Source organism: Castor canadensis, chromosome 1 (genome assembly GCF_047511655.1).
Source record: "Castor canadensis chromosome 1, mCasCan1.hap1v2, whole genome shotgun sequence".
Lineage (NCBI taxonomy): Eukaryota > Metazoa > Chordata > Mammalia > Rodentia > Castoridae > Castor > Castor canadensis.
The window spans coordinates 30,015,367-30,039,867 of NC_133386.1; the positions used below are offsets into that span (position 1 = coordinate 30,015,367).

Below are 24,501 nucleotides of genomic sequence, written 5' to 3' on the forward strand. Positions count from 1 at the left end.
GGAGGCTGCAAAGCCTCACACTTTGTTCCAAACATCTAAAAGGAGATTTAGCCTAAGCATCTCCCTCCTAATATGGTAATAACTGAGCTCTGGACCACACAGGCTTTGAAAGGAACATGGGAGTCAAAGGCACTATCAACAATGGAGATCTAGGGTAGGTTATCTATTTATTTATTTATCTTTTGTTCATTTATTCACATGTTCATGCATTGTTTGGGTCATTTCTCCACCCTGCTCCCCCTCTCCCACCCTTCCCCCCTCTCCCACCTTTACCCCCCTCCCCCTTCCGTTCCAGGCAGGTCCTGTTCTGCCCTTATCACTAATTTTGTTGAAGAAAACACGTAAGCATAATAAGGAAGACAAAGCATTTTGTTAGTTGAGTTAAGGATAGCTATACAGAGAGAGTCCTACTATTGCTTTCATGTACCCATGTGTTACGACCCATTTTGATTCAACTCTAACTGATGTTTACATTGGTTTCTGATCCCCCGCTCATGATAACCTCTGTCATTTTAAGGTTTCTGTATTAGTTCCTCTGGAGTGGGGACGTTAAACACTTTCATGTTTTGGGTTTTTTACTTATTCCTATGCCTCCTTTATGTACTCTCCCCTTATCATGTGATCCAAGTCCAACAACATTGCTACATTTGCCCTAGATCTAAAGTCTGCATATGAGGGATCAATGACCTAAATATCTGACCTGAAACTCTGAAGTTAGTACAGGAAGGAACAGGAAACACTCTGGAACAAGTAAGTATAGGCAAAGACTTCCTCAGTAGAACCCCAGCAACCCAGCAACTAAGAAAAAGGATGAATAAATGGGACTTCATAAAATTAAAAAGCTTCTGCACAACAAAAGAAATGGTCTCTAAACTGAAAAGACCACCCGAAGAGTGGGAGAAAATATTTGCCAGATATACATCAGACAAGGGACTGATAACCAGAATATACAGGGAACTTAAGAAACTAAACTCTCCTAAAATCAATGAACCAATTAAGAAATGGGCAACTGAACTAAACAGAACTTTTTCAAAAGAAGAAATTCAAATGGCCAAAAAACACATGAAAAAATGCTCACCATCTCTGGCCATAAAGGAAATGCAAATTAAAACCACAACCACACTAAGATTCCACCTAACCCCTGTTAGAATGGCCATCAATAAAGGAAATGCAAATTAAAACCACAACCACACTAAGATTCCACCTAACCCCTGTTAGAATGGCCATCAAAAATGCCACCAACAACATGTGTTGGTGAGGATGTGGGGAAAAAGGAACCCTAATCCACTGTTGGTAGGAATGCAAGCTGGTGCAACCAATCTGGAAAAAAATTTGGAGACTTCTTAAAAATCTAAACATAGACCTGCCATATGATCCAGCAATCCCACTCCTGGGGATATACCCAAAGGAATGCAACACAGGTTTCTCCAGAGGCACGTGCACACCCATGTTTATTGCAGCAGTATTCACAATAGCCAAGTTATGGAAACAACCAAGATGCCCCACTACTGATGAATGGATCAAGAAAAAGTGGTACTTGTACACAATGGAATTCTACTCAGCCATGAAGAAGAATGAAATCTTATCATTTGCAGATAAATGGATGGAACTGGAGAACATCATTCTAAGTGAGGTCAGCCATGCTCAGAAGACCAAAAATTGTATGTTCTCCCTCATATAAGGTAGGTTTGTAATGTACCCAATATCCAAAGACAGGCACAGTAGATGGTTAACTACTGTTCAGATGGAGTTACAAGAAGGTGGCTCTCCTTATCTGCAGACACTGCATCTGCAGATTCAACTACTGTGGATGGAAAGGACTACTTAAAGCACTCCATCAATGCTGAGCATAGACAGCTCTTTTCTTTGTATCATTCCATAAACAATTTATTTACATTGCATTCAATATTATAAGTAACCTAAAAATTACGTAAGGCATACAAGAGGACTGTTCAAGTTATAAGCAAATACTATACCATTTTATATAAGGGACTTGAGCAGATTTGGATATCCTGGGATTAGAGATCTTGAAACCAAACTCCTGTGGATACCAAAAGACGACTGAATACACGACCACAAGGAACTCATGAAGCACTTTGCCATCCAGGAGTGTAGCCCACTTGGTCCTCAGAGAGTGATTAAGGAGGTAGAAATGGTTCTGTATTTTATCCTTCCATTTGCACTCCCCTTATCCAAAGAGCAGGCACAGGGGAAAGGCCGAGAAGCAGGATGAAGGAGCACAAGTAAATACCTTTGCCTTTTTTTTTTTTTTTCATTTTTCTTTTATTATTCATATGTGCATACAAGGCTTGGTTCATTTCTCCCAATACCTTTGCCTTCAATGTGTTTTCTCCCATTTGGAGTTTCATTTTTGTTGTGTTTTGTTTCTCTTTTTTTTTCTTTCTCTCCTTACCGCAGAATAGCATGTGCAGAGCCAGGTTGGTTGCTGGGAGCAAATAATTTTGGAGGGAGGGTCTTCTTGTTCTAAAAGTGTAGGCTGCAAACTGTCTATCCCAAGGGTCCCAGGAAGAATCCACTGAAGAGATGGCATGGGATACAGTGGCTCCTGCAATGATTTTAATTAATCTCTTGTGTAGAATTGCCACGTGGAGGTGGTTGTTCTTACCAGTACATATCAACCAGTGAGATTTAAAGCTCTCAGCCTTTAAGATCAAGCCTTTCCTTCCTTTCAACAATGTTAATGACCATACCAATGTTAGTAAACACAGCATAGTAACTTATAAAACTAGATATCAAACAAGGCATTGAGTAAGTACATGACAAAAAATTTTTGAATTTGCCATATGGCACTTGAAGGACATTCCACTGGTAATCAGTCAGACTCCAGAATTAGTCTTATCTGATCTCCTGATTTCACTGGATCCCACAGGACATGGCAGGGTTGACAAGAGAGCTTAACTGGCTCTTGGCAAAGTTCTGTAGGAGGATTGTCCTTACAAAGTGAGTTGAAAACTCAAGTGATCCAAAGGAAGTCCAAGTGGTAGCCTGGAGCCTGACATAGTGGTGTTCAAGAAATGCTTATTGCATTGCTCCTTGATATGTGCTGATTCACAGCTTCCTTCACATTCTTAAGTGATTATTTTAGTCTTACTACCTCCACTTATTTGCCTTCGTCATCATAGTGCAATAAATAATATTTAATTTGAAAACATCTAGTGGTTTTAGAAGAGTCACAGTGAATTCTTTAAGACATTACTGATGTTCCCAGCCAAAAAAACTCCCAAAATCCAAAAACCTACCTTACTACTATTTAGACAACCTCAACCAGTAAAGTCTAAGCAGAAAGTCTATGGTTATTAAATTTTAGAAAGAACCAAATTGCCCAAACCTCTAAAAAGACTGTCCTGAGAATTTTTGCCACTTTTCCTTCTATGCCCGATTTCTCAGACATCACTTGAGCAAGAGTGCTTCCTGTGCCCTACTACAGGCTATTCGAATGCCTCCCTCTATTGATGCAAGCTCACTGAAGACAGAAATCAAAAATACACTTGATATCTTTATAGGCACAGATAAGCTACAGAGTTTCAGCAGCTTACAGGCAGTTAATGAATACCCAAGTGCCAGAATGAATGAAGACCAGGACTCTGGCAAAAAAAAAAAGTAACCAGGAAAAAATACTCATGCCAAGACGGGATTGCTGGGTGGTATGGAGGATGCCCTGGGAAGAGACAGGACAGGTGGAAAGTTCTTGCTCAATAAAGATTCAGAGCCCAAAATTATTTGCTCCCATGGACCAACCTGGTTCTGCACATGCCACTTTGGGAGCGGGGGTGGATAGAAATAAAAAAGAAGCAAAACAAAACAAAAATGAAACTCCAAATGGAAGAAAATAGATTTAAGGCAAAAGGTATTTATTTGTGCTCCTTCATCTGGGTTCTTAGCCTATGACTGCTGTGACTGACCCTTTCCCATCAGGAAACAGGTGTCCCCTGCCAATTAGGATTTAAACATCAACTGGGGCTTCTTGAGAGAATGATGACAAGTCTAATTGCAAGAAGCAGCTGTAGAGCCCTTGGCTATGCCAGGACGGGTTTTATTAATCCCCATTTTGCTGGGTGCCTGGCACCAAACTGGGGTCAGCTCCCCATCACAAGGCTAAGGCTATAATTTAATGGGTTGAGCTCAAGCAGGAGGGATTAGAGTACCCTGCACTGACACAGAAAGCTAGCCATGTGAAAGTCAAGTGGATGCAAAGGCACTGTCAACAAGCAATAGGCGTTCAAAGGCTTACTACGACCACAGAAAGTGACCAGCATGCTATACAATGCTCTGTGACTTTCTCAGTCTTCCCATTTTTACTGGCCTCTTCTCAGAATCCCATCCCTTTTAAGCAAACTTAGATCCTGGACATTCTTAGAAGTATAGCCTCAAAATGGTGGCAGACGTTTGCTTTTGTAAACCTACCTGTTCTTTATTACTTAAACCCCTTTTTAGCTTAAAGAGATCAAAAAAGTATGATAGTATTGTATACTGTGCTTAAGGAATTAGCAAAGCTAAGTGTTTGAAAGGCCTGTGAAGAAATTTTAAAAATAAATGACAATTGTAAAGTTGAAAGAGTTTCCAAAGATTTTCCAAAAGAAGGCCAATCCTGGCCTTCTTAGATTGCCAGGACTCTGCTATGTCTGTGTTCTCTGGGCAGCATGTATGTGACCTGTGCCGCCACACATCTGTGTATCCATTTAAATAGCATCTCTGCACCTTCGAAGCCCTCCTAAGAAGACTTCTGAACTTCTGCAGCATTCATCTGTCATGCCGCACACCCCTCTCCTCTGTGCCCTTGTTACTGCCATGTATACTGGGGCTCCTTTGTTTCCCCACTTACATAGGATGTAAACTAGAAGGTTAGGTAGTATTTTAATTGTCTTTGTCTCTTTATCTTTTAACATGGCACCTGGCATATAGTAAGTGCCTTATAAATATTTCTTTAAACTCTCTCTTCCAATGCTAGGAGGTGTGGAGTCTATCTGCCAAACCTTGTTAATCACTGCCAAGGCAAACATAATGCAATCCTGTGATTCTGCTGCCATCTAAAAAGCCATTCCTTTCACGGGCAATGAAGACCGGAAGTCCAAGACACATTCCTTTGGAAACGTACAAACATTCCCTGTGGAATGCCTTGGCATTCTTTCCTAAGAATAACCCAGTGAGAGCCCAGCAAGGAGGAAAAGGAAACCAAAGCCTCACATTTGTTCACAGAAATGCACAGACCTCATTTGGGCGGTGTTGAGAAGTCAAGGTCACGTGGATTAACAGAGTAAAGATTTTTAGTTGGGAAATTCTTCAAGTCTTGTGACTATGTTAAGGGTCTATGTAACTAACAGTCACTAGTTCATATTATAAATGATGCCCCTTTTTAACTCACATTACTGGGACCTTACTCTATACTATTTTCTTTTGGCCAATAGCCTTCAGAGAGGAATGAAGTTATGTCTTTGTCCTTCAGCTGCTTCCAGCAGGAGAGGAAAACATGGAATAATGAAAGCACATGGATTGCATTCAGTCCTCTACCAGTCAAATGGATTATAGAGCAGAGGTAGCAACTGACATTGTAGCAGAGATGATTTTAGTGTGAACCCAAACTGGAGCTAGAATCACATTGAGGAGACTAAAAGGAATTTTAGGCAGAGGAGCTGGCACGAGCAATGAAGGTAAAGTACACAGGAATGAGGCTTACGTTGGATGAGAGGAGTGAGTGGGGAATGATGGAGAAAACAGAGGAAGATGGTTTCAGTAGTATTGGTCCCACACGCCATAGCCTCCACTTGGTCTCTTAAGAAAGCAAGCTTCTACTCTTCATCACCACAGTGCATTCATGGGGGATGTGCTAGAAGTGGGGATGTATTAGAAGTGGGAGAGTGACTTCTGCTAACAACTTGACCCTGCTAATCATCCTGACAAAATCAGGATTCTCTAATCTTTAATTAGAGAACAAGCCAAAGAGTGAGGAGAGGGCAGAGATTTGCCAACCATCTCAGAGAGTTTAAATTTTTTTTTTCTCTCTTTCTTTTTAATGTATGTGTCTGGCCTGGAATTTATGATCCTCTTGGCTCAGATTCCTGAGTGCTGGGACTACAGGCCTGCATCACCACACCAAGCTCACAGAGTACTGTTAAGTCTGGGGGAGAATAGAGAAGGAAAGGCCAAGTCCAAGTCCAAGGTTTGTAGTTTGGAGAACCAGGTGGATAGAGAGCCTGGAGAACCAGGTGGATAAAGAACCTAGAGAACCAGGTAAAACCCAGACAGGAAAGGGAAAAAAAGGGGACAGTTTGAGGCTTCTGATGAAAAGTTTAGAGACTTGAATGCAGAATTTGTCAGTAAAGGTAAAGTTATAAAAAGCAGACAGATTTTGCCTGGGGATTTGAATCTATAGTTCACAGAGAATGTTTCCTAAATAAAACATATGAATGAAATGGATCATTATATAGAAAAACAAGTCGTACAAAGCAGTGAATAAAATTAAAGACTCATCTTATAATTTCAAAAATGGGTATATAGTGTAGAAGCAAGTGATTAGTACACTCAGTCCCCAAAATATAGCCAAATATATTGCTTGCTTAAGAAAAGTTGTGCTGATTGGGTACAGTTCTATTGAGCAAAGAAAGATTTTTTCTTTTTCAGCACCAGGACTGAACTCAGGACCTTGTGCTTCCTAGGTAATAACTTTATAGCTTGAGCCACACCCCTCATCCTTTTGCTTTTAGTTTGTGATTCAGATGGGGTCTCACACTTTTGCTCAGGCCAGCCTTGGACTGAGATATTCCTGTATCCACCTCCTGAGTAGCTGGGATTATAGGTGTACATCACCTCATCCAGCCCTGCAAAACAAAATCTTACATAGGGTTTGGGAGGAACTTGTTTTGGGTTGTGTGGGTGATAGAGGCAAGAGAAGGTTGCCTCAGGCTTGGAAGCAGTGTTAGTGTTGGTGACAGAGTGGGTTGATTTATCCTCAGAAGTACATTTATTAGAGAGCATGTGACACCCAATTCTGACTCTGAAAATGTAAGGTTTCCACTGATTGGTTTGCTTTCTGAGTTCCACTAACTGTAGCAAGTTGTCTCTAATTGATTCAAAAAGTTTAAAGTCAGCTCTGCTCCTTAATTGTTACCATGACCCTTGAGCTAAAAATTATTGATCAAACAGGGTTAAACGAGTTTCTAATTGCTAATGGCTAGCAAGCTGTAGAACTCTTAGGCTGTCTCTGGGAGTATGGGACTTTAACTATGAGATCTATATAGCAACGCCCTAATAGGTTATTGCATTACTGCTCTGAAAATCTTAAAAGAAAAAAGGCACTTCCATTTTTACCTTCTCAATTTTAATAATTTCAATAGAAAAATGATCAACCAAAGGTTTTGAAGTTGTCAACTGCTTTGAATTCGTGTGATCTTATCAAGTAATCTATCACGATTCGGCGACCATCTAACACATCATCTCATTTTGCTTATTTTTGTGGCATTCATTATCTTGCTGTATGGGGAAGATTTCAAATTCAGCCCAGCAGTGAGGCAGTTGAAATTCAGGATGGTTCCTTACTGAACTTAGAAGCGATGACTATGGATGACGGGGTTGCCTCTGTCGATTTTTGGTTATGCCTGTCAAAGTGTTTAGATACTTTGAATTCTAAGTTAATTTTTGGTTGGGCACCATTTGGTTTCTGTACAGCTGATGTCTGGGGCTCTGTGTGCTTCAGCTGTGGCACTGTCCCAGCAGGTTGACAGAATGCTTGCTAAGCGAATGTCTAAACACATATGTCAAAGCACACATTCCTTTTCTCACAGCATCAACAGAAGGTCTGCATTTTTTGAAATCCACTGTATTGTTTAGATTGTGGAATAAGATGTGAATGCTGTTCTAGTTATCAACGTGGCTGAAAAGGGCTTCTACCTCAAATACTACTGTACTGAAAATAGCATTTAACGTGAGATACTATGCAATGTCATATTGGAGCACTTATTACAGGGCCTTTCAGTTGCTTTTACTCCAGATTGTACCCCTGCCCCTAATGCTTCCAGGTTCCTAAGGGATCATGCCTGCTTCCTTTGCTACTTGATCCGGGTGCCTAGCAGAGGGCTTGGCACAGAACAGATGTTCAGTATGTATTTGTTGAATAAGAGAATTAGTAACTTTAATGACATATGCCAAAAAATTTCTTGAATGGAAACAAAGGTAATACATTTCTTTTACTGTGATTTTTTCCAAGTTCCAATCAATTATAAATACCCAGAATCTCCAAGTAGGGAGAAATATTAGCAATAATATTTCCTATTCCCTTTATTTACAAATTTTCCTGACAAAAATGGAAAAGAGAAATATTTTGTTTGTTTGTTTGTACCGAGACAGGGTCTACCTTGTAGCCCAGACTGGCTTCAAAACTGCATTCCTTTTGCTTCAGCCTCCTGAGGGCTGTAATTACAGGTGTGTACTACACCAGCTTCAAGAAGAATTTTTTGATAGTACCAGTAAATTTTGAAACGGGTCTCCTGATTCTTCGTCCAGTGCTTGTGCTCTTTCCAGACTGATCATTTTACACATTTTAATTTTTTTCTAGCAACAAGTCCAAAATATTTTCTATGCATCATGTTTGCATTAACTTCATCAAACTGTTTAAATTTCATCTTTATGTTTTCACTAGGGTCAGATTTGGAGAGTAGTGTTCCAGAGGTCAGTTCTTTGCCAATACTAAACTACTAAAACATCTTCCTGATGATTGTCACTGGATACTTCAAGCTACTACTCTTGTTTCTTCTTTTACATGTAGCACATAAGAAATGCTTCCAAAGAAAAGAATTCTAGTGACAAAGAGAAGTACAGAAGATAAGATAAATTGTGTAATGTAGAGGACTTGATCAAATGTCAAAACATTTTGTGAGCCCACCATCTGATATGTAAAAAAGAAGCCTTTTGGTTTTCTTTGACTGGTTATAATCTCAAGTGTTCAAATCACTCATTCTTTCCTTTCTAAAGCAGAAGAAAATATTATGACTACTGACATTAGAGATACTCTTCTTGAGTAGCAAAAATAGATGTGGGCCTTTAGTAAGAAGGAAATAAGCAAGAATACACAGGCGTGTGGCTTTTACAAGTTGTAAGCTGAATCTCACTTTATAGAAATTGAAGCACTCTTACTATAAAAAGAATCTTGGAGTAAATCTTATGTAAGTTGATTTAAAAAAAACCTAACATAAAATATAAAAGTATCCATAATACCTCTTGGTGAGATAGGCACTCTACTGCTATGAAAACAATAGGTTCACGGGCTTCTCTCTGCCCTAAAATGGGGCATCCACTTGACTTGAAAAAAAAAATCCCTAAGGACAGCTCACATTCCATTATCCTAACCAGCCCCAACTATGAAAAGAGATAGCTGAACTTACTTGTTGCCTCTAGAAGAAATCAAGACGAGCTTACTGAAAATTAGGGGTGCTCGTGAAGGATATTTTGTGAACTCTAGAAACACTGCAACCTCAGACATTGCCATCTGTTGTCTCCAGGGATCCAGGTCTGGGTGGAAATTTACAGTGTACTTACTAGGCTTGGACGCCTGTGATTTCTGGGCTGCCTGCTTAGCAATAACCGGAGGAGGATGAAGAAACATTTATATACTTGGATGTTTAGGTAGAGTCCAAGAAAACCCTTTGATATTGTTCCCCTTCTACTTTTCAACTGCAGGATAAGATAATAACTTAGTGAGATGATGGTTAAAGTAAATAGACTCCGGCTAGGTATGTTAGGACACATCTATAATCTCAGCTACCATGGAGGTAAAGGCAAGAGAATCACAAGTTTGAGGCCAGCCTGGGCAAAGGGTGGCAAAATACCTTCGCAAAAACAAAATACCAATAGAAGGGCTAGGCGTATGGCTCAAGTGGCTAGCAAGCCCTAAGCTCTGGGTTCAATTTCTAGTACCACAAAAAGAAAAAAAAAGTCATGTTCTTAGGCAGGAATAGCCAGCCAGCACCTTCTCTGCAAAACACGTGGCACTGACTGGCATGGTTCTGTGCAGGAGGATATGACAACCTTGTTCATGAAGGTAATATGTTTTTGCTCAGGGACATTGTTCGAGAAAGTTGGACATTCCTTAGAATAATAAGAAATAAGATAATTAATAGTTATAGATCCTCTATATACATCAAAATATCTGTAGAATTAAAAAAGATACCATTTTTGTCTAGGATATACCTCAAGTCAATTATATCAGTAACAATAGGAATGGGGCTTCAGAATTTTTTTTTAAATCCTCTTTTGTAGTTTGATTGTACAACTAAGGTTTTGAATAATTTATTTAGAAGTGGAATTTTAATTTTAAAATTTGTTCTAAAATCTGTTTAAAAGATGTGACCTACCGACTAAATGAATCACCAATTTCTGTCTTCAGAAGATTCTACCTGATTCTTTGCCCTGCCTACGTTGCTTTGGCTCAAGTCCTCTTCTCTTACATCTTGTCTTGTCACAGATCTTGCCTCACCATTCTTCCAGATCCAGACCCTACCACATCCCTCCATTCTCCACACAGCTACCAGAGGGTCTTATCTAAGAAGGAATCTGACCAGAGTATTCCCCAGCTGAGTACCACTGGTTCTCTAACTCTTATCCACTATTGGCTCAAGTTCAAACTCTTCAATTTGGCATTAAAAATCCTTCCTCTTCTTTTTGCTATTTTCTTCCCTATCTTCAACCTCTACTGCTCCAGCAAATTCAGTATTCTTCCCAGGATGAGATTGTCAGGTAAAATACAGGGTTCCCAGATAAAATAAATTTCAGATAAATAGCAATTTAATATTTGGTATATATTTATACTAAAGGTTTATTTTGTGAGTATCTGAAATTCAAATTTAGCCGCATGCCCTGCATTTGTATTTCCTGTCTAACAACCCACTCTGGGAGGAATTCTGGCTGTCATCCTTTTCTCTGCTCAGGATGCACCTGCTACTGCCCCCTCACCGGCACCCTGTTCATGACTGCTGAGAGCTGGATGAGGACTTTCCTTTTTTTTTTTTTTTTTTCCCAGTCAGGCCTTCTTCCTCTGTGCACATCTACTTCTTTCTTCAAACATCCACTTGTGGTGAGGATTGTCTCCTTGCCATTCTTCTTACCTTGTGTTCTACCCCCAAGCAAGACAGGGAGCAATGTGACATAAGGACCCGGGAATTGAGCCACACTTATCATCATAGCCCCAACTTCTAGCAATGCCTGGCACACGGGTGCTCAATAAATGTTTGGGATGTGACTTAATAGCACTCCAGAGAAATCACAGCTAATGCAATGAAGTAGGAGCATTACATTAACCTATCTGGAACATCATCAACACCCTCAAGTCACCAGTGGCAGCCCATGCCCTCCAAAAAGCACAGCATAATATTTTTGGGTTTCTTTCTCTACCCAAAAACCCCACTTTCTTTTTGTTTGTTATCATTGTTAATTTCCTTCACAGGAACCTGCAAAGAAGGAAATCTTTTTAAATGTCATTTTATTTAACCCTCACAGCCACTGTGTGAAATGGGTTATTTAAAGGTTGAGATGGGAATTTTAAGGCTCAGAGAGTTAAGCAGTTACCACCAGGTAGCAAGAAGCACTCTTGGATCTGGACTTGCACATATCTTATTCTGAACTATGCTCTTTCTAATTCATTTCACTTCTTAATATGTTCTTCAGCATCTGGCTAGACCTTCCAAGATGGCCTCAACAACCCACAACTTCCCTCTGGTGTAGGCCCCTCTAGTGTTGTACCATGTTTGAGCTGTGACTAATAGCATATGATGACAAGTATGCCACTTCTAGACTATTGCTTTCATCTTAGATGCTCATGTGATCTCCTTCTCTTGAAACTCACATCGTGAAGCAAGCAAGCTGTCATATTGGGCCTATCTCATGGTGAGGCCCACGTAGCAAGAATCTTAGCTTCTAACCAAGAACCAGAGAAGTCACAGAGTCTTATCATTTAAGTGAGCTTGGGAGAGAATTCTCAATCCCATCAAGCCTTGAGAAGACTGTGGCCCTGGCAGACAGCTTCACCATAATCTTGAGAGAACTAGAGCTGGAACCACCCAACTAAGCTGCTCCTAGATCTCTGTTAGATGCCAGGTGAGGTTATAAATGGCTGATGTTTTAAGGTGCTTCATTTTGGGGCAATTTGTTAGAGTGATGGATAACTAATATACAAGTAGACAAGTAAATCTTTCAAAAATACATTTAGGTAGAAAAATCTGGTGATCTCTAAAATGACATCATTTTGCCCACTACCATAGCTCTTCAGATGGTGATGACTAAAGACCTTTCCTAAGCTGGAGTTCCAGTATCTAAGTCTTGCTTTTAGTATATCAAATATGGAGAGATGATAGATCTCCATATTTGCAAATGATTAACCCTTGTCACCATTTAGCCATTGGGAAGTAAATATTGCTTTTTAAACCATTGATTGTCCTCAAGGCACTGGGAGCCTTGGTTTATTCTGAATTATTACTACATGACATCCTCACTAGCAGTTTGCACAGTATTTGTTGAGCAGCCTTTAATGATGAATAGAGTGAGAAACACCAGGCAAAGAATATGGTAATAACAGCACATAAATTTTATTTTCATTTAGCATGAAAACACCTGATTTCCTTCAACATTGTAAACATGTCATGTTATTAGGCAGTGCAAGTTTGATGAAGGTAGACGTTCATTTAGACATTGTTTTGAATAGAAAATGTACTTTAATTTCACTTGACTCCACTCTTACAGATCAGTTTGTTTTGATTTGTTTTATTTCACTTTAGTTTAATGAAAAAAATTAAGATGAGAAAGCAACTGTAAGTTTTTTCATAAGATGAGACTAGTTATGGCAAAGAAATTTCATTTCTTATTTTCCCAAGAAACAGAGAGAGCCTCAGAATAGAATGTTTTATTGGAGGAGTTGAAAAATGCCTCATGTTTTGGAGTTAATAAACATGAGTAAAGTTAAGTGTTCAGAAGGTAATTCTGCTAGTCTATTTAAAAAAGCAGAATACAAAAATGCACTCATTAACTATGTATAATTTTGTCATTAATTAAGGAAAGGAATTTCAGGCTAGGAAGACAACTTATTCCTAGTTATAATGTTAAAGAGGTTAGTACCTTCATGCTTACATGACTGACCTGAAGGAGGCAGACAAATGCCTCAAGAAGTCTCAATACTGTCAAGCTAATAACTTGTTTACTTTGCATGTCTTTCCCAGAAAAAAAGTATTGTTCAGTTATTGCAATAGAAGTTTCTACCTTTAGGGATTATCATTCAGTTATTTAAGAAAAAGGTTCAGGGAAGCAATGCTAGGAATCTCTCTGTATAGCTATCCTTATCTCAAACTAGAAAAAATGCTATGTCTTTCTTATTATTGCTTATGTCTGTCTTCTCTTCACCAAAATTGGAGAAGAAGGCAGAGCAGGTTCTTCCTAGAAGTGAGGGAGTATGGGAGAGAGGGAGGAGGCAGGAAGCAGAGAGGAGAAATGGCCCAAATAATGTGTGCACATATGAATAAATGAATAAAAACAAAAAAAAAAAGGTTCAGGTTGATCTAAAAGCATAATAAGTAAGTTCTCATTATGGGTACCAGTATGGGTATACTAGAGTTACATGAGACATGGGAAAATAAAGAAAACCTACAAATGCTGCCTTAGTTTGTTTTGAGTACCCAAAACTGGGTACTTTGTTTAAAAAAGAGTTCTATTTAGCTCATGGTTTCAGAGGCTCAAGAGCTGGCATTGGCTTTTGCTTAGGGTCTCATGACAGATAGCATCAATGATGGAGACACTTGTGTGAGAGAAAGGTCCCATGACAAAAGAAGAATTAAGAGAGTAAGCCCAGAAAGCCAAACTTACTTTGTAAACAAACTCTTGAAGTAACCAATCCAGTCCAATCCTTGAGACCTAACCACAACTCTGGACAGGTATGAATCCCTTTTGAGTGTGTTTTCCCCAATCACCTCTCTCTAGGCTCTATCTCTTAATGGTCTCACCACCTCTCATTGCCATTACAAGGGGGACCAAGCTTCCAGCACATGACCTTTGGGAAATAAAACATCCAAATCATAGCACTATCCAACTACCATGCTGGTTCTGGTTATACAGAATGTTAAGGGACTATGCAACTCTGCATTTTCTTTAGCATGTAGCATGCCTATAAGTGAGACTACGGTGACTCAAGGGTATAAATCAGAATTTTTTCCAAAGAAAGAAAAATTAAAGAGAGGTCATAGGCTCTAATACCCAATTAGCTAAGTTAGTTCTAAACTGCATTTCATGGATGGTTAGGTGCTGTGGTCACAGGGTGGGAGGTAAATTGTGGGGCTGGAACACTGAGGTTCCAGGGTTCACAAGAGGTATGGGAAAATTATAGGGTGACATAAAGTGAGGTGCTAAGAATCATCCAGTACATCATAATTTGAAAGGGGGAAATAGTTTAAAATAATAATTTAAGGTACCATGAGATGATTTAAGCCTCCTTCCTTACAAATAAAGTCTTTCCCCTCCATGTGCTTCCTAGCCCCAAATGTCTTGGCCACTGTCCTGCTGGAAACAGTAGAAGACATAGAGGACATCACAGTTGGGGTGCTAAAACCACTTTGTGGACTTTGGATAAACAACTTTAACCCCATTGTCACAAGCATTGATTAGAGAGGATACTTTGGTCTGTTATCTTCAGGAATCAACATTTCCAAATGAATATTAGTGTACATTCTCTTGGCTGCAGGTGACAGAAACCAAAGTTTCACAAGTTACAGGAAAAGAAAAAAATTTTTTTGGTTGATGAACTGATAAATTCTAGGTGCAGTTGTTGAGTTGAAGTTGTGTCTACTGACATGTCCAAAATAAATGTCTGACAATACCATGAGGGTTGGACTTCTTGGCCCCTTTCCCTCAGGGTGTCTTCATACTCAGGTTCATATTTTACTGAGGCAGGAAAGATTGTCCAGCCATTCCACGTGGACACAGTTATTAGCATTTCTGATCCCAGAAAGGCACCTTCCACAGAGGCTTTCATTCATGGTGTGAGTTTTCATAGACCCAGCCTATGTCCTATACCTAGGACAAATAAACTATACTGACAAACAGGGTAGGACTGAAGCATCTTTACAAAGGTATGATGATCTCCTAAGAAAAGGGCATACTCAATATACAAAGGAAGTCATATTTGTTGTAGAAGTGGTGACTCTAGGAATGAGATCTAATATTTGAGAATCATGTCTCATGAGGGAGTTAATATACAGGATATATAATTCAACAACAACAATTTTTAAAATAAGCAAAGGATTTGGACATTTCTCTATAAACAAACAAATGGCCAATAAACCATAATAATTAGAGAAATGTAAACCAAAACCACAATAAGACACCATTGCACACCCATTAGGATGGTTATGCTAAAAAACATACACAGATAGAAAATAACAAGCACTGGTGCATATGTGGAGAAAAGAACTTGAAACACTGATAGAAATATAAAGTGGTAGAGCTGACATGGAAAAGAGTATGTCAGTTCTTTAAGAAAAATAAAAATAGACTTACCATATGACCCAGAAATTCAGTTTATGGCTCTATACTCAAAGTACTCTGAAGTAGGATTTCAAAGAGATATTTGAATATGGTGCCATGCTCATATATTTACTATAGCCAAAAAGTAAAAGCCAGTTGCCCATTGGTGAACAGATGGATAAGAAAAATGTAGTTGTGTACCTACAATGGAGTATTATTGAGCTTTAAAAAAAGAAATTCTGACAGAGTCTACAAGCATGAAATTAAGCTCATTATGTTAAATGAAGTAAAAAGATAAATACTATAGGATTCTGCTTATATAGTCAAATTTTTAGAGACAGAAAGTAGATTGGCAGATTCCAGGGAGTAGAGGAGAAAGAAGAATAAGGAGTTGGTGTTCAGTGGGCCCATAGTTTCAGCTTTGCAAGATGAAGAGTACTGTGGATGGATGATGGTAGTGTCAACACAAATGAAGGTACTTAACTCCATAGATTGTACACTTATCACAATTAAAAAGTCATGTTCACTGTAGAATTTCAGAAAAGATATGAAATTGGCCAAGTGTTTTCTAAAAACACTTTCTCCACTTACCCTTTAGGGATTTCCTTCTGAGCAACTTCCATCCAGCTACTTCTGAAGCCTTGGTGATTCCCAAATGCTGTATGGCAACTTGTGTTCCATATACTAGGCAGCCCCAGAACCTTCCTAATTTCTTACTCTGGCAAGGAGTCTATGGTGCTCATTGGGATCAGGGTGCCCATGAGCCAATTGTGCTAAGAGCTATTGATGTGTTTCATCCAGGAAAGGTGATTTGAAAAGACAGAATCTGTGTTCTAACCTAAGTACAAATAAATTCAGAAGCTATAACTGGGTGTCTATCTCCTGGGTCTCTTACAGGTCTGTGTATAACTATGATCACTAACTGTGATCAATAACTGTGGGAATCCGTGAGGATTTCCCACGTATCTGAAAACACAAGATTTCTACTGTACATGGGCCATTTCTCACATAGGAGACAAGGAGTCACTTGGATAGCATTTATATCTATGGTGAAAGATAAGTTCAGTTAATTCTGTTACTTGCAATCTCACTTCCTCATGATTGGACTTTTCCTCATATCATAACTGGATGAGTTCTGAGCAACTCAATAGTAGTAAATGGCTAGGCAGATGCAGTGCAAGGAGCCTAACTCTGAAGTCCAGGTACTGTCCATCTGATAGACCAACTCTATCTCATGACCTTAAGAGGCTATCCAATGGAAATAACATAGAACTATATAATGAAAATAATGATTCATAAATATTATTATGTTGGCTCTCAGGGAAGGAAAATTTAAATTAGGTAACATGGTAAGCTCCTGGATCATTATTAGTCCTTTCTAATGCTATTTCCTGTCTTCTCCCTCCTTCTAGTATGCTGGTTCTAGAGCTGGTTCCAAAGCTAGTGACTGAATCACAGCCTGGCCATCCTCTGTAGGCTCCCATTCCCTCCCATTCCTCACTTTGCCACAGTGCTAGAAGCATTTTGTGTCCAAGAGATACTGCAGAGGTCAGATGAGGAAAACAACATTACCAAGGCTTCCAGGATTGAGGAGATCCAGAGATAAATATCTTTGCTCTGCCCAGATAGAAGCAAGGGAAATGAAGCCTCCACGTCTGTGACTTAAAAGCAAGTTTTTGAGTCAAGCATGACAATAACATATATGGCTCAAGGTGGCCAGTATGTGGTAGTAGATTTTATGTGAGAAATCAGTCAGTATGCAAAATTAGGCAAATACACTTGCCATTTGTAAAGATCCAGATAAAAGTTAAAAAATGATGCCCTAGTTCTTTTTTCTTAGAACTCTCTCCAAGAGAGTCTTTCCTGTCCCACCTCCTGCTATTCCCATAACTGATGGAGAAGTAATTGCATGACCAAATAAGGTGGTTTTACAGGTGTATGCTTGGCATTAATTTTATTTTCTATTCATGTAGCAGAGATTACTACTCACTCTATAATTTATTCCATCATAACTTATATTTTAATGATCACCATATTTTGAAGACATTAACCTGTCTAAAAGTAAGTGACTAAATCATTTATTATGGGACTCTTTTTCTAATATGTGTTTTCTCTTCAGCAAATAAATTATTGTCATTTTTGTTTCCAAGCAGACATAAGTTGGTTAAGGCTTACTTGTATAAGTCACTAAGGAAAAGTTCACAGAGGCATTTGATTTTTTCAGGGTTATAAATTTGGACATATTACTAGTCTATCTTTCTAGAAATTGGAGTCTAGCAGAGGATGGGAAAACATGATGTTAAATCAACTGGAGACCCCTATTAATTTTCCATACGGTTCTTCTTACAGACACATTCTGCATTACTGGCATTATTCCTAGACTTTCACCCATGCTGTCTCAAATACTTTTTAAATAACTAACTGATGTGATTTGGTGAGATTATTTAGGATTTTACTTACTTCTCTCAGAGAGATTCAGCTTTGATCTGGCATGGCATTTAACAACCAGAAAGTTGCTGCAAATTGAACTTCCACTGAAGAACTCTACTTTGTGGATCACCAATTGCCTCCAAATGAATACTTCCAAATACTGGACTCATTATCTTCCTTCAGTAACGACCACTGGCAACTACAACTGAAAACAGCAACTAGAATCTTTTTTTCTTCCTTTGTGTTTCTGTTCTCGTGAGAACTGCACTATATTCTATCAAACTGCTCAGGCCTAAGCCTAGAGGTCAGGCTCGGTTTGTCTGAGGACATGAGGAGAAGCAGCAATGGCAGCCAAGTTGTAATTATTTTTTACCATCTTAATATCTTTGAGCAGATTCACTTTCCATATGCATGACCATCATCTCGTTCATCATCATCTATCAATAATTCTTTGGGATCCTGGCCAGCTCTGAAATCTCTCACTCTCCAAATTGTGACCAGAGTAACTGCTAGAAATTACAAGTCAGGACAGGTAAATTCTCTGTTCAGGGGTCTCTCATTTAATGCCTACTCGTGCCAGGATAAAATCAAAACTCATCAACCTTGTATTGAAAGTCCCCATGATCTGGTCTCTGTTTATTTTTAAGTCTCATGCTTTACTATTCTCTTTATACAATATGTTCCAGAAGAAAGACTGTCTTACAGTTCCTTGACTAATTGACTGAACAATTCTTCATTCTGTCTCTCATATATATTTTCTACTTTGTCTAGATATTTCTAGCCCTATCCCATTTTCCCTGGCATTCTTCATGTTGTTCTTGTAGATTCAGCTTGGGGATCACTTTCTCTAGAAATGTTCCCCTTAATGGCTGGTGAGGTGCCCTTGCAAGTAATTCATCACATACTCTGTGTTGAAAACTCTGCTGTAACACCCTTCACACACTATTTCTTTTTTTTTTTTTTTTCATTTTTCTTTTATTATTCATATGTGCATACAAGGCTTGGTTCATTTCTCCCCCCTGCCCCCACCCCCTCCCTTACCACCCGCTCCGCCCCCTCCCGCTCCCCCCCCTCAATACCCAGCAGAAACTATTTTGCCCTTATCTCTAATTTTGTTGTAGAGAGAGTATAAGCAATAATAGGAAGGAACAAGGGGTTTTGCTGGTTGAGATAAGGATAGCTATACAGGGCATTGACTCACATTGATTTCCTGTGCGTGTGTGGTACCTTCTAGGTTAATTCTTTTTGATCTAACCTTTTCTCTAGTTCCTGGTCCCCTTTTCCTATTGGCCTCAGTTGCTTTAAGGTATCTGCTTTAGTTTCTCTGCATTAAGGGCAACAAATGCTAGCTAGTTTTTAAGTGTCTTACCTATCCTCACCCCTCCCTTGTGTGCTCTCGCTTTTATCATGTGCTCATAGTCCAATCCCCTTGTTGTGTTTGCCCTTGATCTAATGTCCACATATGAGGGAGAACATACGATTTTTGGTCTTTTGAGCCAGGCTAACCTCACTCAGAATGATGTTCTCCAATTCCATCCATTTACCAGCGAATGATAACATTTCGTTCTTCTTCATGGCTGCATAAAATTCCATTGTGTATAGATACCACATTTTCTTAATCCATTCGTCAGTGCTGGGACATCTTGGCTGTTTCCATAACTTGGCTATTGTGAATAGTGCTGCAATAAACATGGATGTGCAGGTGCCTCTGGAGTAACAGTCTTTTGGGTATATCCCCAAGAGTGGTATTGCTGGATCAAATGGTAGATCGATGTCCATCTTTTTAAGTAGCCTCCAAATTTTTTTCCAGAGTGGTTGTACTAGTCTACATTCCCACCAACAGTGTAAAAGGGTTCCTTTTTCCCCGCATCCTCGCCAACACCTGTTGTTGGTGGTGTTGCTGATGATGGCTATTCTAACAGGGGTGAGGTGGAATCTTAGTGTGGTTTTAATTTGCATTTCCTTTATTGCTAGAGATGGCCTTCACACACTATTTCAACAGTCACCTCACTGCACTGTGTAAGAACCTTGAGGATCAGAGGTATGTAGAGTTCAGGGTCATCTCTACTCTGCCGTGGTTCTGTACAGACTGATTTACTTGTTGCTTGCTCTAACTTTCCCAACACACACTCTCTTTAATTTCATGTATTTACTGAAGATTCACTGGATTCAACTGATATTGTCATAGCACCCACCAGGCATAAAATTCAAAGATATTGTGACAATAAAAGATGATACAGCACCTAATAGCCTTTTAGACAGTGTGCTGCAAACCCAACCAAAAAGTATTTCAGTAGAAGGAGAAGAGCCATCTAGCTGGTGTAGGGTATCTGCATTGTCAGAGATTTCTTAGCATGTAAGTTTGAACACTTTTCAGATTGTGTGCTACATGGTCCTGGGAGAGTCTCTGGATGAATGAAAAACTCAATAATGGTTACCATTCACATTTAAAGTCAGGACTTTGGCACAAGGGAAATTTCCCTCTTGATGTTCTGAAGGACCATCTTTGCTGAACATAGTATATCCCAAGAATTGACTTTGGCCCAAATTTAAGACTGCCTTGAGTCTTATATATAAAACATATATATGTTATAAAAACATATGAACCTTTATAGCAACAATCTAACAATTGATTTTTAAAATAAAAAAGTATGCACAGATGCTGTATAATAGTTATATTGGGCAACTAATGGAAATAATTAACTTTTTTCTCTCTTTTTGTTTCACAGATTCACAATCATGGAACACAGAGTTTTCAGTGAGATCTGATTTTTCTTTCTGTGGTCCTGGATCAAGCCCAGGCCCTTGAACATGCTAGGCAATTCATCTACTCCCCAGCTACATCCCTAGCAAGAGATCTGATTTTTATATGACTTTGGATGGCTCAAATAGTTTAAGTTGACTAAACATTCTAATGTTTAGTCTAATTTTTTAGTAATAGAATGAGGCAAGGAGGCAGTCATTAAATCAGTGTAAGCTTGTTTTTTATCCAGCAGATCAATAGCCTCTTTCTACACATATCTGTGCTATATCCACCTTGCTCTCTATTTTCATAAATTATCAGAACAGCAAACTCTGGTAAGATATAAAACCTTATATTGGCCTTACCCAAGCTTACCTATCTGTTTTCTAGTTTTTACCCCTCTAAATAGAGTTCTACTATTACAAGTCTCTTTAGTTCTAGACCATGGTCATATAAATGTTTTCCCATGACTTGTGAATTCATTCAAAAAATATTTTTTGAGTACCTTCTATGTACCAGATACTTCCACAGATCCAGTTATAAAGAAATGAATAAAAACAACACAATCCATGCCTTTACAGAGCATACATTGTAATGGGTGAGTCATACAATATAAAATATGAATGAAATACACATCATGCTGAATAAGCCTAAGGATTAAGTATTGCTTTGTAGAGGAGAAATGGGGAATGATGGGAAAGCATGGGCAGTCTTAGAAAGAACATTGTCAGCCAGAAGGTGGTCTCTTGAGTAAACACATGAAGGAATCTCAGACATGAAGGAATCTCAGGACACAAGTACTTCAAAAGTCTGGGTGACAACCTTTTCAAGACTACTGAGTACACAGATCCTGCAGTGTGTAGGTGTAAGTATGTGCCAAGAATACAAAGGTGCCTCTTGGATGGTGAGAAATGTTAGGAGGAAAGTGGAATATGAAGATAGGCAGCTTGAGACCCCTAATCATTCATGAGGGCATTACAGGTCACTGTTAAGGACCATGGCATCTGTGCTGAGTGAGATGGAAAACCAGCTGTTGGATGTTTCCAGGAAGAGGAGGGACATGCTCCAATTCACGGTGTCATCCTAGTTATCTTGATGAGATATACTAAAGGAGTGTAAGTACCAAAGCACAAGACCCAGCTAACAGTGATATAGATGAGAAATGATGACAGGTATGGTCTGGGTGGTAGTTGTGAGAGAGGTGCAATGTGGCTGGGGCAGAAACACCAGCTCTATTTGGCCACATTATCTGAGATGTCCTTTCACAAAGCAGGTATACTGAAGAGGCAACAGGATCTACTTGTTTGGAGTCCAGGGGAGAGTTGAGGAATAATACATATAATTTAGTCTTTCTACCAAATTCAACTTTCATTGGTAATTATATAGAAAGGAATAGAAGGGATGTGGACACAGTCAATTTATATTAGCAGACTTCCTACATTTCCATAGGCCATAATTGATTTTGGTATGGTATAGGCTTCCCAGAGTGTTCCTATATAATTCTATTTAAGTCTTTTTAATTTTAAGGATAACATTTTAAAATTTGTGAGCCAGCAGAAATTAGCCTAAAATTTGCATTTGATTTGCAACTGGACTACAAATTTGCAAAAACTATATACAAATCAATAAAACAGTGCTAAATCCATTTCAGAAACACTTCTTTATCCTCTTCAAATATGCTTATGTCTCATAGATTTTAACAGATATAACTATGTTCATCTAAATGGAACTTAACATATTCGAATAGGCCTAAAACCAGCCACTTTTAAAGTGTTAGTGACATTTTACTGTGTTATGTCTCAGCTTGCCTTCACTGCAAAGTATGCAACTTAGGTATGGAAAGGAAACACCATACCAAGAGAACTACATACAAATTTCACAAGATTTAGAATTGAACTAATTGCACACATTAAAAACTCTACAAAATGGAAGAGTGAAGACAAGAAAACCATTTGCAAAGGTATTTATTGAGAAATAGTAAAGATGTACATATTTTTACAAGCTTTTAATATTAATTTACATTTCTTTAAATTATGTAGGCCCCGATAATCTATACTTTACTAATACGTAACAGAACTCCTTGACTTTGACTGTGAGATCTCCATGATGCTACTATAGCTGGGAGTCAAATGCAACTTTGGCTCATGATGCTTAAGTCTGTATTGAAAAGAAATACCAAATGCCATATTCTCTGAGAATGTAGGTTTGTCATAAACAAATACACTTTATAAAAACAACTTCATAGTGGAGCATACTGTTGACACTATTTTGAATCTTAGCTCACTAGAGACTAAGGGAAGAAATCTGGAGGCACTGTTACCTATGTTTGTGCATAAGTTGTATGATGCTAAAATGTTCCTTCTGCCTCTGAATTTGATTTAACACATTTTTGCAGGGGTATGCATAGTGTCTTAGTCACATGCTGTAATATCATAGCCAGGCCACCTATTCCTTACTGAAATTACATGGTCTTGATATTTTTAAGATGCAACACAAGGTAGTTATCTTTCCTAATATGCCAAGTTTGTATGTGTACTAGCAGAAAACCCACTTAGGGTTTACAATAAGGCACAATTTTCTGCATGTAAATAGAACATAGGAACTGCCAAAGTTTTGACCAGGAAGGAAAAGGAGTTTTGGTTCCTAAGATGGGAAAGGAAGTGTTTTGTTTTGAGCATGCTCAAAGTCACATGATCAAGCCATGCTGCTGGCTTCTTGGTCTGTACCATTGTTGCACCAAACTATTCTTCATCAATCTTGCATTTAGGTTTTATGCTGGAAGCCTCTTCTGAACACATACTCAGAAAAAAGGATGAGTGTGAAAAACAGCACTGGGAGATGCCATCAACAACCTTCTCTTTGCTTCAAGAAAAGGTGTTTCTTTCTGCACCTGCAGGTTCAGCAGCATAAGAAGCCTTGCTTGGTTGATATAAAAAAGAATTAAACATTTTGATGTAATGCCACAGTTCTATCATTAAAGAAACTGGCTATACAGCAAAATAATGTCATTTTATTCACAGTAATAAATATTTAAGGTTTAGTGCACAAAATACATACTGATAATCAATGCAAATCTTTAATTTTTAAAACTATTTTCAAGCTAAAGGCCAACAGAAGTATTAAGTAAAATTTATTATTATTACTTATTATTATTAAAAGCATTCCAACCATAATTTGCCTGCTACAGTACTTGGGGGCAGAGGTAGCCAAAAGCTGCAACCTTTAAAAGAATAAGGTTTATGTAATGAAATCACAATCTTATGCAAAATTAGAATCTCAAATTATCTTCCTACCCATTGTAAACACGGCCTCAACATTCACTAAAGAAACACATGTTTATAGCCTGAAGAGTAAAATCTTATTTCCATAGTGAATGTTCATTGTGATCTATGCACAAAGCATTGGTCTTATTTAAGCCACAGAAGTCTTAGTTTATAAACTACCAGAACAGCCTCTGGTTGGGAGCACTGACTAACAGTTGGACTCCAGGATATATATTATGTCATTTAAAACACAGAACTGCAGGTGCAGACACCATTAGAATACTCTAGATCTCAAAGTCTTAAATTTCCACAGGGGAAATCATGTCATAGAAAACTACTGGAGAACCTGTATCATGTTCCCACCAAGTGGGGGAGAAACCATGCAAACCCAACAATGACAGGCTGTCCCTGCCATGAATGCAGTCCATTGTTCAGTAACAGTACCAGCAGAAACCAATGTACACAAGTCTGTAATGGGGAGACCTTGGACTGACGTGTTAAGACTGAGAACCAACACTATTTTACTGTTGTGATTTGGTAATGCTGCCAAGATCT

At 38.7% G+C, this 24,501-nt stretch overlaps 1 long non-coding RNA gene across 1 annotated transcript; it reads left to right on the plus strand.

Annotated features, from left to right (window-relative positions):
* Positions 1-21,261, plus strand: LOC141423371 (uncharacterized). The gene is made up of 3 exons (XR_012448172.1): positions 1-154; positions 19,915-19,981; positions 20,670-21,261. It is a non-coding gene; the product is annotated as an uncharacterized lncRNA (long non-coding RNA).
* Positions 21,262-24,501: the final 3,240 nt, after the last annotated feature.